Below are 16775 nucleotides of genomic sequence, written 5' to 3' on the forward strand. Positions count from 1 at the left end.
TTTGTTTTCCATGTAAGTATATGTAGACAGTGAAAAACGTTAGCCCTCAGCTTCCCTTTTCCTGTCAACTCTTCGACCTTTTTCACTGGAAGGCACACTTCCAACTCTAACACCCTTGGGCATTGTCCCTGAAATCTCTTCCATCCAGGAACCACCAACAAAAGCACTAAATAGAGTACATGGGAAGTGACCACGTTAGTGCTAAATGACATGTGTGCTCAGCCTCTCCTAGACCTATTCATCTTGAAGTTATTTACTGAAAGCTACATGAATTCTCCCAGCTACAGCATCATCCTGGGATTCTGTTGTCAGACAGTGGGCTGCACACCAGCCCCCACTTCTGCCCTGTCAGTGCTTCCCGAGACAATCTTGCCAGCTGATAAACACAGCCTGTATTCCTTATTCTTTGACATGTGACTTACAGCAGTTAATGTTGTGCTTGGCCCCAGCTTTCTGAGTGATCCAGACTATTGCAGTAATGTTTGGGGGTTTTGCTAGCTTACTGATTTTTTAGTCATCCCTACTGATCAATGACTATTTTGCAGATCATTGATGGTAGAGTTCAATAGTATACAGCCACAAATGACCAACTTTACAGTGTTTATTCCCCCTTGCAGTTACACATCTCCATCCATTTGGAGGACTGACATTTCTTCCTGAAAAATTCTCATGTCTGCATTGCAAGAAACTGGAACAACAAACATCTCTAAAAGCACTATACCTGCACTATCCCTGGCTCAGTCTACCTTGGGTGATCTGACTGTAAGTGCTTTAAGGTAAAGTTATCATTTGATACATGTTTCTGTAGGGCCTACCATAAGTGGGCCTTTAATTAAGAAAGAGTAGCCTTCCTCTCTGTCCAGGACAAAAGCAAGCTTACACACACGCTTAACTTTGTCCTGTGTCATGAGAGGTAGTATCAATGCACACTGAAACACAGGCTTTCTGGTTTTGCAGGGCTGGGCACCAAGAAGATGCACAGCATGCAACAGGTAAGGTGAAATAGGAGGTTAGACAGTCAAAGCTTTTTGTTATACTGTTGTATATATAGAATATATAAATATATATATACTGTTGCATATATACATCTTCTTTTCAGTTGTTAAATACACAAACATGGGATTGAATCCCCATGCCTGGTTGCCTCAGGGGTAGTAGACAAATTACAAATAAGCAAATATATGGATTCTCTGCTTCCAAGGGATTTTTGAAGATTAACTATTTAACCCCTAATGATAGTGACACTGGCTAGCTAATGAATGAGTTAAGGCAACATCCTTGGCTACTAAGATTCATGATGAAAAAAGGTGGGTTTTTCCACCCCAGGGAGGAGAAGGGTTCAAGGATCTCATATCTTACTGTGCAGCTTCCCCCTGTGGGACAGAGTCCCAGTTGTCTTTTTCTACAGGAATGTCTGATCTTTCCTGTTTTATTGTAGGGTCACTGTAGGAGAAAGTATGAAATCCAGTGGCTTTGCTCAGCATAAACGAAAGGTCCAAGTGACACAGATCCTTCCTGGAGAGGCACTTTCCCCCACTGTCATAGCTGACTGATGTGAGAACAACCTACTTCCTAGAAAATTTCACTTTAGCCATGAGGAACACTTTGGTTTCCTGCATCATCCAAGCAGTCTGCGCATCCATGTCAGACACACACCAGAGAGGAACCTAGCACGCTCCAGCCTGCTCAGGTCTGGTGTTTCTGACTGGCAGCAGAGATGTGCTTATAGAGTGAAATAGTAGTCACTGCTGTCAGGGAACACCAGCCCTTGCAACACGCTGCTGGATATTAAACTTTCAGTAACTGTCACTTTAGTCTCTTGACTAGGACCAGAAATACAGAACAGTGTCTTACAAACACTTCCAAACAGCAACATTTGCACACTCTACACCCCAAGGTATAGCTGTGGCCGATGGTGACACAACATGAAGATATGTAACCCAAAGAGCCTCTCCTTCAGAGACCCAAGCTGCAGGACCATTGCATTCAAGCTAGTGAGAGAGAAGGGAATAAACAGCATCCATGACTATTGCATATGACACTTGCCTGGTGATCCATAAAGTAAAATAGCAAATACATTCCTCTGGTCATATTTTCCTTCACATTACTTTTGGGAATACAGACTTACACAGAGATCTGATACAGAGGATGCAGACCATGCTAGAGGTACAGCTCCCAGATAAATTCAGAATAGTTATCTAGGGGATAAATTATACTTTCATTGAATTTGGAGGAGCAGCAGGACTTGGGGACCCATCATTTGCGTACTTGACCCCACAGAGGCCCTCAGCCTAGCTAGCTGAAAAAAATACAGTATTTATGAAGTGTATTCAATGGTAAGGACACTTCTCCACTGTACAACATGCTTCCAATACTTCTCCAACCTTTTCATAATTATTTTCTTCTTTCCATCTTTCTTTTGGTTTTTGACTTCTTCACCTTTCTGCCTTCCCCTGCTTCAGGTTGACTGGGCTTTCATTTCTTCTTTACTGTGTAACTCTATCTTCAATACCATCATCCTGGATGATCCACATCAGTAGCACTGGGCACTCCTGTCACCCCTGACTGATGGGCTTCACCCCCTCACAAGAGCATATACCAGTAGCATTAGGCCTGTATGGAAAAGCAGACATCTTCTGATTACTGTTAGATCCTTACTGCTTCATACAGGAAGAGCCTGTTTATAGCCTGGAGCCTGCAAAGACTTCTGGAATTTCAAATGCTTTCTCCTTCCATTTTGAGGGCAAGCAGCTGAGAAGACCAAGAATCCTGCTTCCCCTCACAAATATTTTGGCATTCCAAATATCAACCTTACCTTTATATCCTGCAGCTCAGCAAATGTACTATCATATATCCCAATGTTTACCCAGCCTCTGCAATCTGATAGGCCACCTATACCAAAGTGGGTACTTAACGTCTAAGAATGGATGGGAGGTGACCTTCCACATAGCCATGATATATTTTTGGAAGGGCAAGGCAAAGTCAGAAGGGCTTACTAAACCTCTTTGATCACTTAAGCTCCTGGTTACCAAATAACCACCAGTATCCTTTCCATAAACTCATTTATTCTTAGCTACATTAATCCCCATCCCCCTTTCCACAAAATTAGCATCTACTCCTAAGCTACATCTTTCTTCGAGCTATACCATCATCCTTCAGCAGTTCCAGTAAACCGTTCTCCAAGTTCTCCCCCTTTCCTGATTGAAGACATATCATGCATCTTGCTGCACCCTTCTCCCACCTTCCACAGCATCCCAATCTCTTGATAAGAGCAACCAGTAGGCCACCATTTGAAAACTGCTACTTCTAAGCCCTCCACAAAAGATCTTTGAGAGAACCTACGTAATTCATGGCTTTCTTATAGCTTCTCTCATTCCCCTGTCAGTTGTTACATTCACGTCTGCTGCTGCTAATTAGCCTCATTTTTAACAAAGCCCAGATGGAACTAGAGAAACCTAAGTCTGGTACAGTTACAATATCAGAAGTACTCCCCCACTTTCATTATCTCCATGTCTTGCTTTTTATTTTCTCTATTCCCTTTTTCTTTTCCTCCTTTCTATTTTGCTGGCACAATGAACTGCTACGCTAGATCTGCAGCAAACGTGAGCTGGTTAGTGCTGACTGCAGGAGCAGCTCAGCTAGTAGCTTGCATCCCCTCACTGCTGCACACTGCATAAGTAGTGGAGGTGGCTGGTGCTGGGTACCTTAGGAGAGCACCAGCAAATCCCAGCACCCTCAAGGGAACACCATATCAGATGCCTTTGGGAAAACACCGACAGAGGGCATGACTTCAGGAGCACATGGATATCTCACAGCTGTGTGTAGCAGGGGTATCCATCTCAAAATGGGTCTCACCACCTTCTATCTTTCCTGGTGTAAGTACTCAACGCAGGGGGTTTCATCAACAAGCACTCCAGAAAAAACAACGATAGCAAGCCAGGATGGTGGTTACATGGCCTAGTGGCCACTAATTAGGATATTGTACTAGAATGGGGGCAAAAAAACAAGAAAGAAATCAAGTTCAACACTTTATCCCTTTGACCTCCTGGTTTTTGGCAAACTGCCCTGGCCTTCAGGCTGGATCACATTCTAGGATGAAATTCACTCAAATCTGACAAGGAAGCTATTTAAAATTTCCAAGAAAAACAAGCAGACAGTTAGATAAAGTGTGAATGTTAGGTCTTGCTCTTACATGGGGAGATTACCAGAAAGACATATAGGAAATACAGTCCCACTTACCATGACAGCTTACCCTAAAATTACATACACTTCATTTCATACACTCCACTGACAGACTGAGCAAGCTTCAACATCATAGCTGCCTCCATCTCTACAAACAGTGGATTTCAGAGGTGAGGGTCTAGGTTATGTTTCCCATCCTCCAAGAAAAGAAGGAAGTTAAATCTGATCATTCAGTTCCTGGTCTTAGACACTGATCACAACAGCCCTGCATTGTGCACCAACTGATCTGGAATGCCTTCTCTGAAAACCTGTATGAGATCAGGCCATGACAGAGAGATAGGCAGAGGGACAGCTTGCTTATGGATCCCAGTGAACTGAAGCAAGAACTAGATATCAAGTTCCTCAGGCTGCTACCAAATGCAGACTTCGGTGACATTACTGACAGACACCACAGACCTCCAGAGGGAGGTGGCATTCGCAGTGTAGGCAATATAAGTACTGGTCTCAAGAGCAAACAGTGGGTGCACACTGGTACAGAAATACCTTAACAGTATTCAGCTGCCTAACTCCTAGATGGGCAGATAACCAGTATTCATCTCAAGGGGAATTAGGTGTTCACTGTCTCCAAGGTTTTGTGCTCCTGGTCCTGCCAAACAGGGCCAATAAAGGGAAAAAATATTTTAAAAAATGCAGGAAAAGGCATTTTTAAGGCTTTGAAAGAAGCATAATGGTGAGCAAGGAGATGCAGAAAGAGTCAGGAAGTGCAATAAGTGGTTAAACACCACTCAGGAGGATGGCAAGCATGAGGGGATAGCAGACAGTCATGAAATGAGGACACAGAGAGTCCACATGGGGTGGCTGAAACCTGACAGAGAAGCCACAGAAGGAATATGAAGCTGAAGAATGACAAGTGTAATGGAGCAGGACTCGGAAGGCAGGGGACTGACTGCAAGCAACACTGCTGTAACTGAGGGCAACTGAGCTTTTCACTTAGGCAGCATAGGAAAAAAATCAGGGTTTAGAGGAAAAAATGGTGAGATTTGACAGGTCCATATGCAAGAAAAGAAAAGTTGTCTTACTGTCAGAAAGAATAGCAGAAGTGCTGGGGTGATGAAGAGAGATGGCCTTGGGAAAAGGACTGGGTTTCCCACACATCAGATTCCAGATGTTAGTAGGGGATGATGAAAGACTGGAGAAATGGGGAGACACTGGAATAAAGAGATGATAGTACAAGATGTTGGACAGAAACAAGAGAATAGAGCAGAGGGGCAGAACAGTTCAAAAGCACAAGAAAGATCAAAGCTAGCAGGGTGAAAGGTAAGAGACTGCTAAAGGTGGCTGGGACAACACTAGATATTCCTAGGAAAACAACTTTGGGATTCTGATATTGAAAATAAACTTCAAGGTATCCAAGCAAGTACTAAAGAGGAAGAATTTGGCAAAGACAATGTGAATACAGGGAATGACGAAGGAGTTTGTTCCATTCAGCAACTTTGCAGTATGTGAAAGTGATTACAGGAATGATTACAAGACTAGTGCTTCCTGAGGGATGCAGGATAATAACATTCAATGAATAACATAGTATTGAGTAGAGCTGTAGCCCAAGAAGAAAAAAATACACTGAGAACTGCATAAGCCTATTTTCTAAGTAAGATGGAAAAATAAAACAGCAAGTCAAAGTGAAACCGTTTATAGATTTCACTGGAAGCTTCTGTTGTTCATGACAGTTCCTCCCTCTGGAGAAGTCCCTTGTTTCAGCTTTCATCATTTGAAGGAGTTGAACCAGTGAAGCTAAATCAAAAATTCAGCCATGAAAAAAGTGAAGGACTTTGGCCCTGAGTTCTTTTGATAAAGTCTTCAGAAGTTTTTCTCCAGCAAGGAATTCTTGCATCAGGAATTTTCTCCATCTCAGGAAGAAAGACACCAAGTGTGGGATCCAGAAGGAAACAAACAAACAAACAAAAAAAGCATTCCTAAACATCCAGATTTCTCACTCAGAAGGAAAGTTCTTCCTTCCAGACAGTTCCATGGCAAGTTTCGTTGTTCTCCTGTAGTGGCAGGATACTGTACACCAGTTTGGCACTGGTTACAGGTTCCAAAAATAACATACCTGCTCAGTAGTTTCTTACTGGCTTATTGTCAGGGGTCCTTAGTTCACAGCCATAAAGAGGACCCTCCCAAAGGTATCACTGCAGGTTGCTTGCCTGTAAAAAAACAAAATAATTAGAAACAGCTTTAAAGATTGCTGTGGGCCTACAGGTAGCAGTTACATGCTGAAAAATAATACTCTTTTTTAGTGATAATTAAGATTTGCACAAGAACTACTTAGGTGTTTAATACCCCAAGAGAGAGAAATAAGTTAGCCCTGGAAAAAAGGAAAGACAACAAAACCCCCGTGCATTCCTTCCCATTATCATAACTCTATTGTTTCTAGCTCTGGGTACTAACATACTGCAATCACTTCAGATGGCTTACGTTTCCAATTCCACTAGATACAGACAAGTAACAGCTATCCCAGCTTCTGCAAACCCCTTCTCTAACACAGCATTCACGTTCTCCTGTGCCAGTCATAACAGCACACCTAGTGCTCCACAGGACTAGATTACTTTGCCCTCGCTTTGCCTCAGGTTAGGGCCATCCCTTTGTTACCTTGCTCTGGAACAGAGTCCCATGCTGGTTGCTGGCTGCAGGCGATCCAGCCTCGCATGCTCTGCAACCCTTTCTGCAGAGTTGCTCAGGAGATTACGCCAGCGATGGCATTTTATCAGCTCTGCTACGAGGTGAGCGCAGACACGATAAGGAAGCGTTAAAAGTCAACGAGGTGCCATTGACAAGGATTGAAGCCGGGCTCACGCTTCCCCACCCATCATGTGTGTGCTGACGCTGTGCAGCACAGTCACCTTCTCACCAACCGCTACTTTGGCAGGTGGCACCTTTCACCCTCTCTTTCCTGTAGGCAGCCTCCTGTCTAGCCAGCCAGCTCATCTCCACTGTAAGCTGTCACAGCATCAGGCCTACAGGGAACAAATCTTTCCTTATGAAAGCACTACAGGTTATCCATAGCAAGCATTAAAGAGATTTTTCACTGCTCAAACACTGATGGAGAGGCAGGCTGGTTGCTTCTGTTCCTCCATACCACTCCCTCCCAGAGAGGAAAGGTCTGCTCCCTGAAGTTACTGCCTTCCCAGGCAAGATTCACACATGCTCCCTAGAGCAGGGCAGAGCCCCCAGCAGCATGGTTGTCATACACCCCACAGAGATTAGCCCACTGCACAGACAAGCCCCAAGGCCTGGGAAACTTGCTTCATCTAACAGCTTGATTAGGAACCACATCTTTTTCCACCAAGTTTTCAAGAGCAGGTGAAGAAGCTCATAAGAAATGTATTTCTTTTGTGCAACCACAGTCCCTAAGCTGGAACCACAAAAGCAGTCAGCAAGCTGTAGGCTTAACCACATCACAAGGCAATACATGCTGTTAGAGCCAAAACATCCTGGCTCCATCCCTTCTGTTATGGTGACTATTAACTCCACATAGTAACAGCAGAGATAGCCTAAGTTACCACGCTTATCAGTGTTTCAAAACAACCTGAAACTCAGGAATCTCTTCCATAACCTACATAAAACAAGGATCCATACATGTACCAAGGATGCTCCCACAGCTGAGGCCCAGTAGCCCAAGCAATGCTGCTTTGGAGAGCTATCAACTAACCAGAGCACCGCTAACAGGCAGCCACTGCAATAGCTAAAGGACTCCGTTATTTCCCATGGGGCAGGTGTGGTTGCCACAACTATTCCCTTTCCCAGCTGGTGCCAATGAAATCCTTGCCAGCAGCCTCAGCAAAGAAGCCTGGGTTTGAAAGAAATTCCAAGTTTACCTCAAGAGAGACCCTGCCTGCGCGAGGTTGTGATGCACCAACCATTTAACCAGGCAAGCTCTTTCTTGCCATTGTTCTGGTACCCTGAATTTAGACTCTCTCCATAAAGAGAGAAGAGAAAGCTGCTGCTTCCTGGTATACGCCCACTGGAAAACACCTTCTGAGGTACCCATGCTTTCTGTTTCCTAGTCTTCATAAAGATACCAGGGGCAAGAAGAGTCTCTCCCTACTCGTTCAGATTCAATATCCCACCACCACTTGCAAGTGGTAGGCAGCACAGACAGAGCCTCGTCCTCGCTCCCGGGAGAGCAATCATGTAGGGTTTAGTGCTGAGAGCATGATCTCAGGGCCAGGCCAACCCTCACCATGCCATGCTTTGCTTTCATTGGCAGGCACTGCTTCCTGTGCTGCGCAAAACAGATCTGGGGCTCCCAAGAGACACAGGAATACTGTTAAAGTGAGATGTTTCTTTCCCAGAAGAAACAGACTGCCAGTACAGGAAGACCATCTAAGGCCACTTAGCTGTGGATTTGCCCTGTTCATATTTGCACAGGGGGAAGAGGTTGCGACAGTATCTGTAATGTATATTCCTGTACGGATATCTGAAAGCAACAGTCACAGGCTACATGACTAAGGCCCTTATCAAGTATCTAGTAGATGGTATTTCTACGTCATCTACTTAATCAGAAATTATTTCATCATTGTCTGTAATTTCTATTTCTCCCTCCACCTCTACCCCTCAGGACAAAGCCTGGGGCAAGGCCATCCTCAGCTCCTGATTCCTCTGTGCCACCAGTCCCAAAGTGTCCCAGTCACATACCTAGTAAGCTCCTCATGGACCTCACGGATGGTTGTTCAGTGTCTGCTCCCAGCCCTAGGTGAGAGCAGCAAGTTTGCTGGTCTGGCAGGCTTCCCCCCAGCATTTTCACAAGCAGACTCCTTACCTTGTTTGAGCTTGAGGGAGTTCAGTTTGGGGTGAAGGGTAGGTCAGCTCTTATCTCACATCTACACACACAAACGTTACCCTTACCAGTTCCCTTTCCAGCTCCAAGAGTTCCTGCCTGGCGGCACAGCAAGGTTCACTCCCCACCCCGCCGAGGCCTTCTAGCAGGAGGCAACCAGTGCCAAAGAGCCACAAAGATTTCCTGGGGACCCCCAGCCTTGACAAAACCCCTGAGCCATCTCTGACCTTTGTCTTCTGCATCCTTTGATGCAGATATCCTGGCTAGGAGAAGGAACAGAGCCACAGCCTCCTCTTGGTACCAGCTGGTGAGAGGAGCCCTGAGGTGATGCTCAAGGATGACAGGAGCTGAATGAAACCCCCACACAGACCCTCTGACATTCAGAGAGTATAGAAAACTACCCTGGCCCCATTCTCCTTCTGGAAAACGTTTTTAATGCAGCTGAGGTGGATCTTGCTGTAGGATCTTGCAGTTTGTTTAAGCAGATATCACTGTTGTCAATTTTCCAAATGTCTGTTTGCACACAGGCTGTCCTAGCATCCTGCCAGGCTTCAAACACTCATATATGGAGAAATTTTCTGGGAACCTGTGCTTGCATCCTTGCCTTCTGACCATTTTAAGACCAATCACGTAAATATGAACATAAATTCACGCCTATGAAGATGTATGTGTGAAAGATTTTGTTCTCCAAAGCTTTGCAGATGTATGTGACTTAAGGAGCCCTAAGACCACTGCCACCGTGTCCCAACCACAGCACATCACACTCAGCTCAAAGTCCAAAGTAGCACATCATATCTATATCCCTCACTGCTGGAGGCTACCAAAGGACAAAGACACCACAACTTAGTGCGGATGGGTGGGAAGGGACCAGTGGAGAATATAAGTGGCAGAGGCAGTTGGTCCCATGTGTTTTCTTTCCTTAAAGATAAAAATTTACCCCAGTCAAATGAAAAATGAGGAACAATGCAGGAATTTTCAAGAGGCACAAGCTGCCACCTGACTCAGCGTCTAGGCAGGATATCGATTGGTGAGGCTATTCTTTATTCCTCTGCTATTGTTTAAGACTGGCCTCCCTCATGACAGCAACAGGCGTGGGAACACAGCAGCTTTGGTGTTAAAAAGCACTTTTATCACTGAGCTGAGTAGAGGGGTCTCTGGGAACCAGAGATGCTGTGTGTGATAGTCAAGGAAATGCATTCAAACCAAGAGCCTTATTCCGAGATCTCTAAGGCCCTGTTAACAGCTCTGTAGCTCACAAACCTGATGCAGCACATTCCCCAGTCTGGCATTTCTTTTGAGTCGTATTCAGGCTCTGGTGAGTTCACAGAGGTGCAGAAAGAAAACATCTCTGCCTGCTAAAAATCCTTGGATCTTTCCTTGAGCCCCAGTAACTGCTGTGCTGGCTGCTCCTACAGACCTGGTTTTAAACAAGCCAGACTGGATTCTGTAAACAGTGTGGCACTGCACAGAGAACAGGCTCACCACCCATGTCCTCACCCCTCCTCTTGAGCAGGTTTTGTTAGCCAGGCTGGGCTCCAGCCTGCAATAGCTACCATAATAATGCCAGCAGGTGAGGGCATTTGTTATTCAACAGAACCATTTGCTCTCAACACCAGCAGAGGAGTCTATCATCAATATTAAGACATTGTCTTTTTGCCCCGCATTGATCAAACCTCCCTGCAGCAATAAGCCCATGGTTGCGAGATCATGCCTCTCTTGTCAGGGAGCTGGTCACAGGAATGCTTCCTACAGCTTTTTCTATGAGGAGTTTAGTCAGGAGCTTGGAGTACTGAATGACCAATAAGCCAATGCAGCAGCTTGTACTCCTGCCATGAATTTCACCTGCTACCACACTGCTTGGTGTCTTGGCCTAAGGTATGAGTTTACTCTGCTGTGTCCCCATTCTCCTTCACTGCAGCTTACAACCTAATCCAGAATTAATTTCTCCGTATTAATCACACTTACCACATCACCACCTATTCCAACAACTGGAAAAGCTGCAGGGCATTTCTGACCATCACCAGCTGAGTTCAGCAGCTTGCACAGGAGGTAACAGAAGAACAACTGAAGGAAGGAGAGGTCTCAGAAATTCCCATCTTTGGAGATCTCTGGCCATTACCAAGGCTAGATGATATTAGTGTTGGCAGTACAGTAAGTTTCTTCAGATCCATCTTCTTTTTCCATAGCTGAACCATCTCACAGCTGTATGTGAGTTCCCATCCAGTTCAGCACCAAGCAGGCTGCCTGCACAAAACAGGCCAGATACTACCCCACAGATCATCACTGACCCATGCATGGATTCCTATAATGTTGGTCAATTTGCTTACACAACTGCAGGCTACTATTTCACATTACTTTGGTAGCTGAAAGATAATCTTGTGTCATTCCTGTGCTGGAGTTCCCATGTGGGCCCTTTTCAGAGTGGAAAATAGTGCTTTTTAATTATATGAAGTGATTTCTCAAGGTATCTTTTTTTAATGCAAGGATGATCACACAGTTCTGAGCAGAGAAGGAAAAATTGAAAGGACTGCTCAGGTGAAAGGAAAGCTGTGTGACCTGGATTGGAAAGAATCTGACTGGAAAGGAAGACTGGCTTGGGTTTGCCCAGACCTATGACATAGCAGTGGGGAAGAACTTCTCTCAAAGGCTTTGGGGATGGGGCTGTACCGAGTGCAAGAGAAAGTACTTCACGTGACCAGTATGGGCAGCCACAGGAGCTCCAGGAGAAAGTAACGTTTAAGTCAAGTTTAGATTTACCCTGGATTGTGGCACTTGGGGAGTTCCCCAGCTCTTAGGAACCCAATGCATTAAAGCAACTACTCTCAAGGCAACGTTCCTTATGTTTTCAAAACAATTTGGGAGCTGCAAGTCAGTGCACATTTCTTAGCTCAGTAATTGTGATGGTGCCTCAGCATTCTTCTATCAGCATACTTCAAAGCCCTTTATATTTTCACCCCAGATGTAGCCATCCAAACCCCTCCAACAAATCTCAGACCTCACTGATTATTACCAATAAAATTATTGATGTTAGAAATGCTGATGCAGGGAGATGAGGCTATTTAAGAACGCTTTACCATATGTTAGTTGAGTGATACTTCATCATTTCATGCAGCACATCGCAAAACTTCTTTCCCTGCTGTGTTAAATTGTTACTTTCCCTGAGAGAGAAATGTGGTTCTTCACAAAGCTGTCCTGAGAGGAGAATGGGAAAAAAGTGTGAGAACAGCAGACACCAAGGCTTCCCATTTCCCTATTCTATGCGTCTTGTGAGTGATTTTGCATGGCTTTTAACCACTGCAATTCATATTCTCAAGTGCTCTTTCAGTGGAAACATTCTGTGGTGTCACTGGTTTGGTGACAACGCTCTTAAATACTTAGTTCATTGTCAACAAATGAGTCTTGGGTTCCTCTTGATCTGAAAGAACCAATTTACTTTTCTCCTCCGACAGGCATAGGATAATTATAGGAAGCAGCCACATCATACCAAGTGAGTATCACATGCAAAAAACAGCTATTCTACTAACATGCATTGCTTGAGCATCTCTGTCTCTCACACACACACAAAACCAAAATCCATCATGCCCAACCAGGGAAAAAGAAGTGTATTATTTTAATATCTATTTTTGTCATATCTCAACTGGGGGCAAGGTGTAGTTTTTAAGGACAATAAATTTTAGTTTTCCCATCAAGAAGCCAAACTCTGAGTACAAAACTGCAAGATTCAGCTCAAAGCCAGTAAATTCACAGATACTTCAATTTGTTTCAATCAAGTTTAAATACTACTTCCTTTTCCACCATTTTAGGGAAAACAATAATCAGCAAACACACACAAACCTGATGACATGACTTACTCAGCTTTTATTTGAGCAGGTTTCTGCATGAGCTTACACAAGGGTAAGGCTCACACCTTAGCACCTTAGCGTGAGCCCATGTTGATATCATCTGCCAATCGCCAAATCAGAGAGATGAAACAACACCAGCCCACAGCTGAAACATCTCAGTGTAGGCCAGCAACTTTGCACAATTCATCTTTGCCTCCACTAGCATTAAAAACAAGAAGCTGCAGTGTGTGAAGGACCCAGTGAGAATGCAGGGCCTGGATTTATACGGAGCAGTCTGCAGCTAGGATCGGAGCCAAGTGCATTACGCTATATATGAAGGGCAGAGGGTGAGAACTGAAATGATATGAAATGGAAAGCTAAGTGGGGAAAGCCCTATGTTAGGCCTTCAGCAGGAACTTCAGTGCTCAGAGAATTTCCTAGCCTCCTCTCCATCCCTCGTAGATTTAAACATGAGCATTGACTGCATGGCCTCAGTCAGAGCCAGGGCACTGGCTTACTTGCCTTTGTGGCAGTAGCTGACTAACACACACACCTGCTTCCTCTGCAAGCTGTTATCTCTCCTGGGCAAGGGTGGGCTGTTGAAAGAAGTCAAGCAGACAGCATCTTACCAGGAAACCCAGGTGTCCAGAAACACAATTGAGGGGCTTTGAATTGACCAAATCCTTCACCCTCACAACAAAATTGAACACAAACCGTCTCCAAGCTTTCCACTAACAAATACTCAGGATACCAGGCTGACAAGTGTAGCTGCCTAATATATCCTTGTGAGCCTATTGGCCTTTCTGCTGCCACACAGAAGATGCACCATGAAGGAGAAGGGCTGCCTGCTTCCCTCGCACTGCTGAAATGTGATTCATGGCACACTCTGGAAAGAGAAGCCCTTACAAAGGGACGTTGCCAGCAGGCTGTGCCCCATAACATTGCTGGGAGTTGGTCTAACTTGTGACCTCTTGCCAGCAAAAGAAATGCAGTTTTATTCTATGTGCATATGTATGCATGCACATATACATGCTTAGTGCATGGGTATTTGGTCTTCTGACATAAAATGTACCCTTCTATTCTGCTTGGGCCAGCAGTGTCCTCCTGCCCCCTCCATTTGCTGTAATTTGCATTGCTTACAGAAGGCTCCAGAACCCAGCCAACACACATCACAAAATTGGTGAGAAGAACCATTACTCATAAATTTGTGCAATTAATTAAGTTCTTAATTTTAGCTGGGAGGTTATGTCTCAAACTGCTTTCAGCCCATCACAAAACAGAACAAGCTGGCTGAGAGCAATAAGCACCATCTGAGAATCCTTCCATAGCTCAGGCTGTTTATTTTTCAGTTTCACTCACTATCATCTAAACACATGTCTCTCTTTCCTATTACTGTTTCTTCCTTTGAAGCTGGCTTCCAGAGAAAGCTCTAGAGAGCCTGGCCTTCAGAGCGGATTCAAGTCCTGATTCCTCTTCCTCCCGAGGAGAAGAGTATAGAGCAGGCTGAGGTCCTTCTACCCCACAGCAAAGCTAGACTGCTTTATGGTAAGTGTGCTAGTGATTCTTTCCACACTGGCAATATTGCTTAAGCAGCCTTTTTGTAAAGCCTCAAGCTTCAGAGCTGGGCAATCTCACAGCAGCACAGCTACCTAACCCCACCGTGATACAGAGAGCACATACCAGGAACTGGGTGCTGGCAGTGGCACTACATAGAATCACAGAGTCATAGAACAGTTAGGGTTGGAAAGTACCAACCCCCTGCTATGGGCAGGGACACCTCACACTAAACCATGTTGCCCAAGGCTCTGTCTGACCTGGCCTTGAACACTGCCAGGGATGGAGCATTCACCACTTCTCTGGACAACCCATTCCGAGGCATCACCACCCTCACAGTAAAGAATTTCTTCCTTATATCTAACCTGAACTTCCCCTATTTAAGTTTGAACCCATTACCCCTTGTCCATGGCAGCATGTTGCAACCTCCTGGGGTGAGGGGCCCCCAGCATGCATGAGTCCAGCCTGCTAGTAACCTCTGCCACCCCAGCAGTTTCTGAGCAACCACATTGGCTCTTGGTGATAAAAACAGGAGCTTCAACAATCTACATTTTCCAGTCTATGACATTTATACACAGAGGGACCTTTACCCACACAAATGGCCCCAAGCTATATCTATATCAGTTTACTCACATGATCAAGTCTTTGCAGGATCCCAGCCTTAGGGACTACCAAGAGTCCAACGAAAAGGCTCTCACAGCATATATCTGGGGTTGAATCACTACTTACTAGAACAAAGTGTGAATTAATACCAGTCCAAATGACACAGATTCCAAACAAATGCAAATAAAATCTCTTCCTTTGCCACACCACCATGTGATCTGCATGTGTCATTCCTTACGGCAGAGGCAACTGAGAGGTATATCAACTAGCTTCCTCTGCCTCGGAATTCCCCCAGCAAAGCTGGCCTGGCTGGCAATGGAGGGTGCTGAAGTTCCAGGCTATTAAATCTCATTGAATTCAATGCAACTCAAGAATGTAAGTGAAATTAAGTAAATATCTATGGACTCTAATGAACTAGGATGCTGCACTGCTCTGTATGCTTCTTTGGATGATGTGTTTGCCAAAGAAATATCTGAGAGGGACAGAAATCAGAGAAACCTTCTAAAAGCTGTAAGAATACCTTAAATAAATGCAAAATTGTTGTACTTACATTAAAACTGCCAATTAAGATCCAATTCTTAGGCCATTCCAGAGATCATGCACTCACTTTGACCCTCTTGCAAGCATCTAAATGGATAAATTAAAAGGAGATTTTCTACCACTTGCCAATACAAGATGCATTTTTGCCCTAGGCCTCTGAGAAAACTGTAGCTTTGCATTCCCACTTTTAGTTAAGTTAATGAGGAGAAGGAAGATAATTTTTGAGGTGGGCTCTTCTTCCTTTCATCTGAAAAGCAGTTACTGAGTTGTTCAAAGCTTGTGTGCATAGCTCTGCAAGATCTCTCAGCGCCTGACTTTCTAGAGACTACTACTGCACTGTTGAAAGGAGAGGTGAGTTCTTCCTATATGCTCCCTTGAAGCAGGTTAGACAGCAGACAGCACTATAAAAAAGGGATACGGCTTTGCATTAAGCAGAGTTTGTGAATGCTTCTCAGTTACTTGGTTTATTCTCTTCTTGTTCCCTTGCAAACGATGAAACTCCTTAGACTTGGGCAGCACGGACATTGTCTGCTTGTGAGTCTAATAGTTTGGCTGTCCATTCTTCTCACCAGACGCATGCCAGCATGTTCTCAGTGACTTAATGGCACTGCTACTTTGGGGTAGCAGAAAGGGGAAGCAGACTGCAGCTGCTTCTGAAGGATATAAATAATTTTTACAGTCGGGGGCTCCAGTGGTCCTACAGGATCAAGGACACCTGGGCTCTATTCCTGACTCTTCTGCAGACCTGCTGTATTGTTTTGCTTTTTTCGGTAGCTCTAAATTAAGACCTTTTCCTGACAAATTTGTAATCTTAGGTGCAAGGCTTCCATTTGAAAATCTGAACCACAATAAGGAATTTGGGGTGCTGGGGCTAGTCTATGAGTGCAAGCCCAGGCATTCATTCAGCAACAAAATCACACAAAACCTATTGCACTGGTGAACACCATGAATGGCTCACAAGCCAACCCTACTTACACCATTTACCAGTTGGCCATCTGCTCCTTTCAGATATTATTTTATGGCTTTCCTTTGTTTTCACCAAGGCCTAAACAGGAATGAAACTGTGAGTCTTGTCGCTAGCCCTTTTAAATAAATAGCTCTGCTATCACTCTAATAAGTTTGACAAGTTGGTCCCAGGCCCTGGGCAGGAAGCTAATAAACTTCAAGTTGCTTTTCTATTGTTTTCCTAAAACAATTTGACTTCCTGTCTGATAGCCTCAAATTCCTTCAATAAAAAT

The 16775-nt window shown here is 44.5% G+C and overlaps 1 protein-coding gene across 4 annotated transcripts in view; it reads right to left on the reverse strand.

Moving 5' to 3' along the window:
- The window catches only part of GJA8 (gap junction protein alpha 8), a 48129-nt gene that overhangs the window by 23487 nt on the left and 7867 nt on the right, over nucleotides 1–16775 (reverse strand). For 3 of the 4 annotated variants that reach the window (XR_010612143.1, XR_010612142.1, XM_065676398.1), the window contains exons 2-3: nucleotides 15548–15624; nucleotides 6293–6386 (exon numbers count right to left, since the gene is read on the reverse strand). The gene's annotated coding sequence lies outside the window, so the exon portion shown is untranslated. Of the gene's footprint in view, nucleotides 1–6292; nucleotides 6387–6831; nucleotides 6902–15547; nucleotides 15625–16775 lie in introns of those variants that run through there. The other variant, XM_065676399.1, reaches the window with a different exon arrangement.

Source organism: Lathamus discolor, chromosome 4, assembly GCF_037157495.1.
Source record: "Lathamus discolor isolate bLatDis1 chromosome 4, bLatDis1.hap1, whole genome shotgun sequence".
Lineage (NCBI taxonomy): Eukaryota > Metazoa > Chordata > Aves > Psittaciformes > Psittacidae > Lathamus > Lathamus discolor.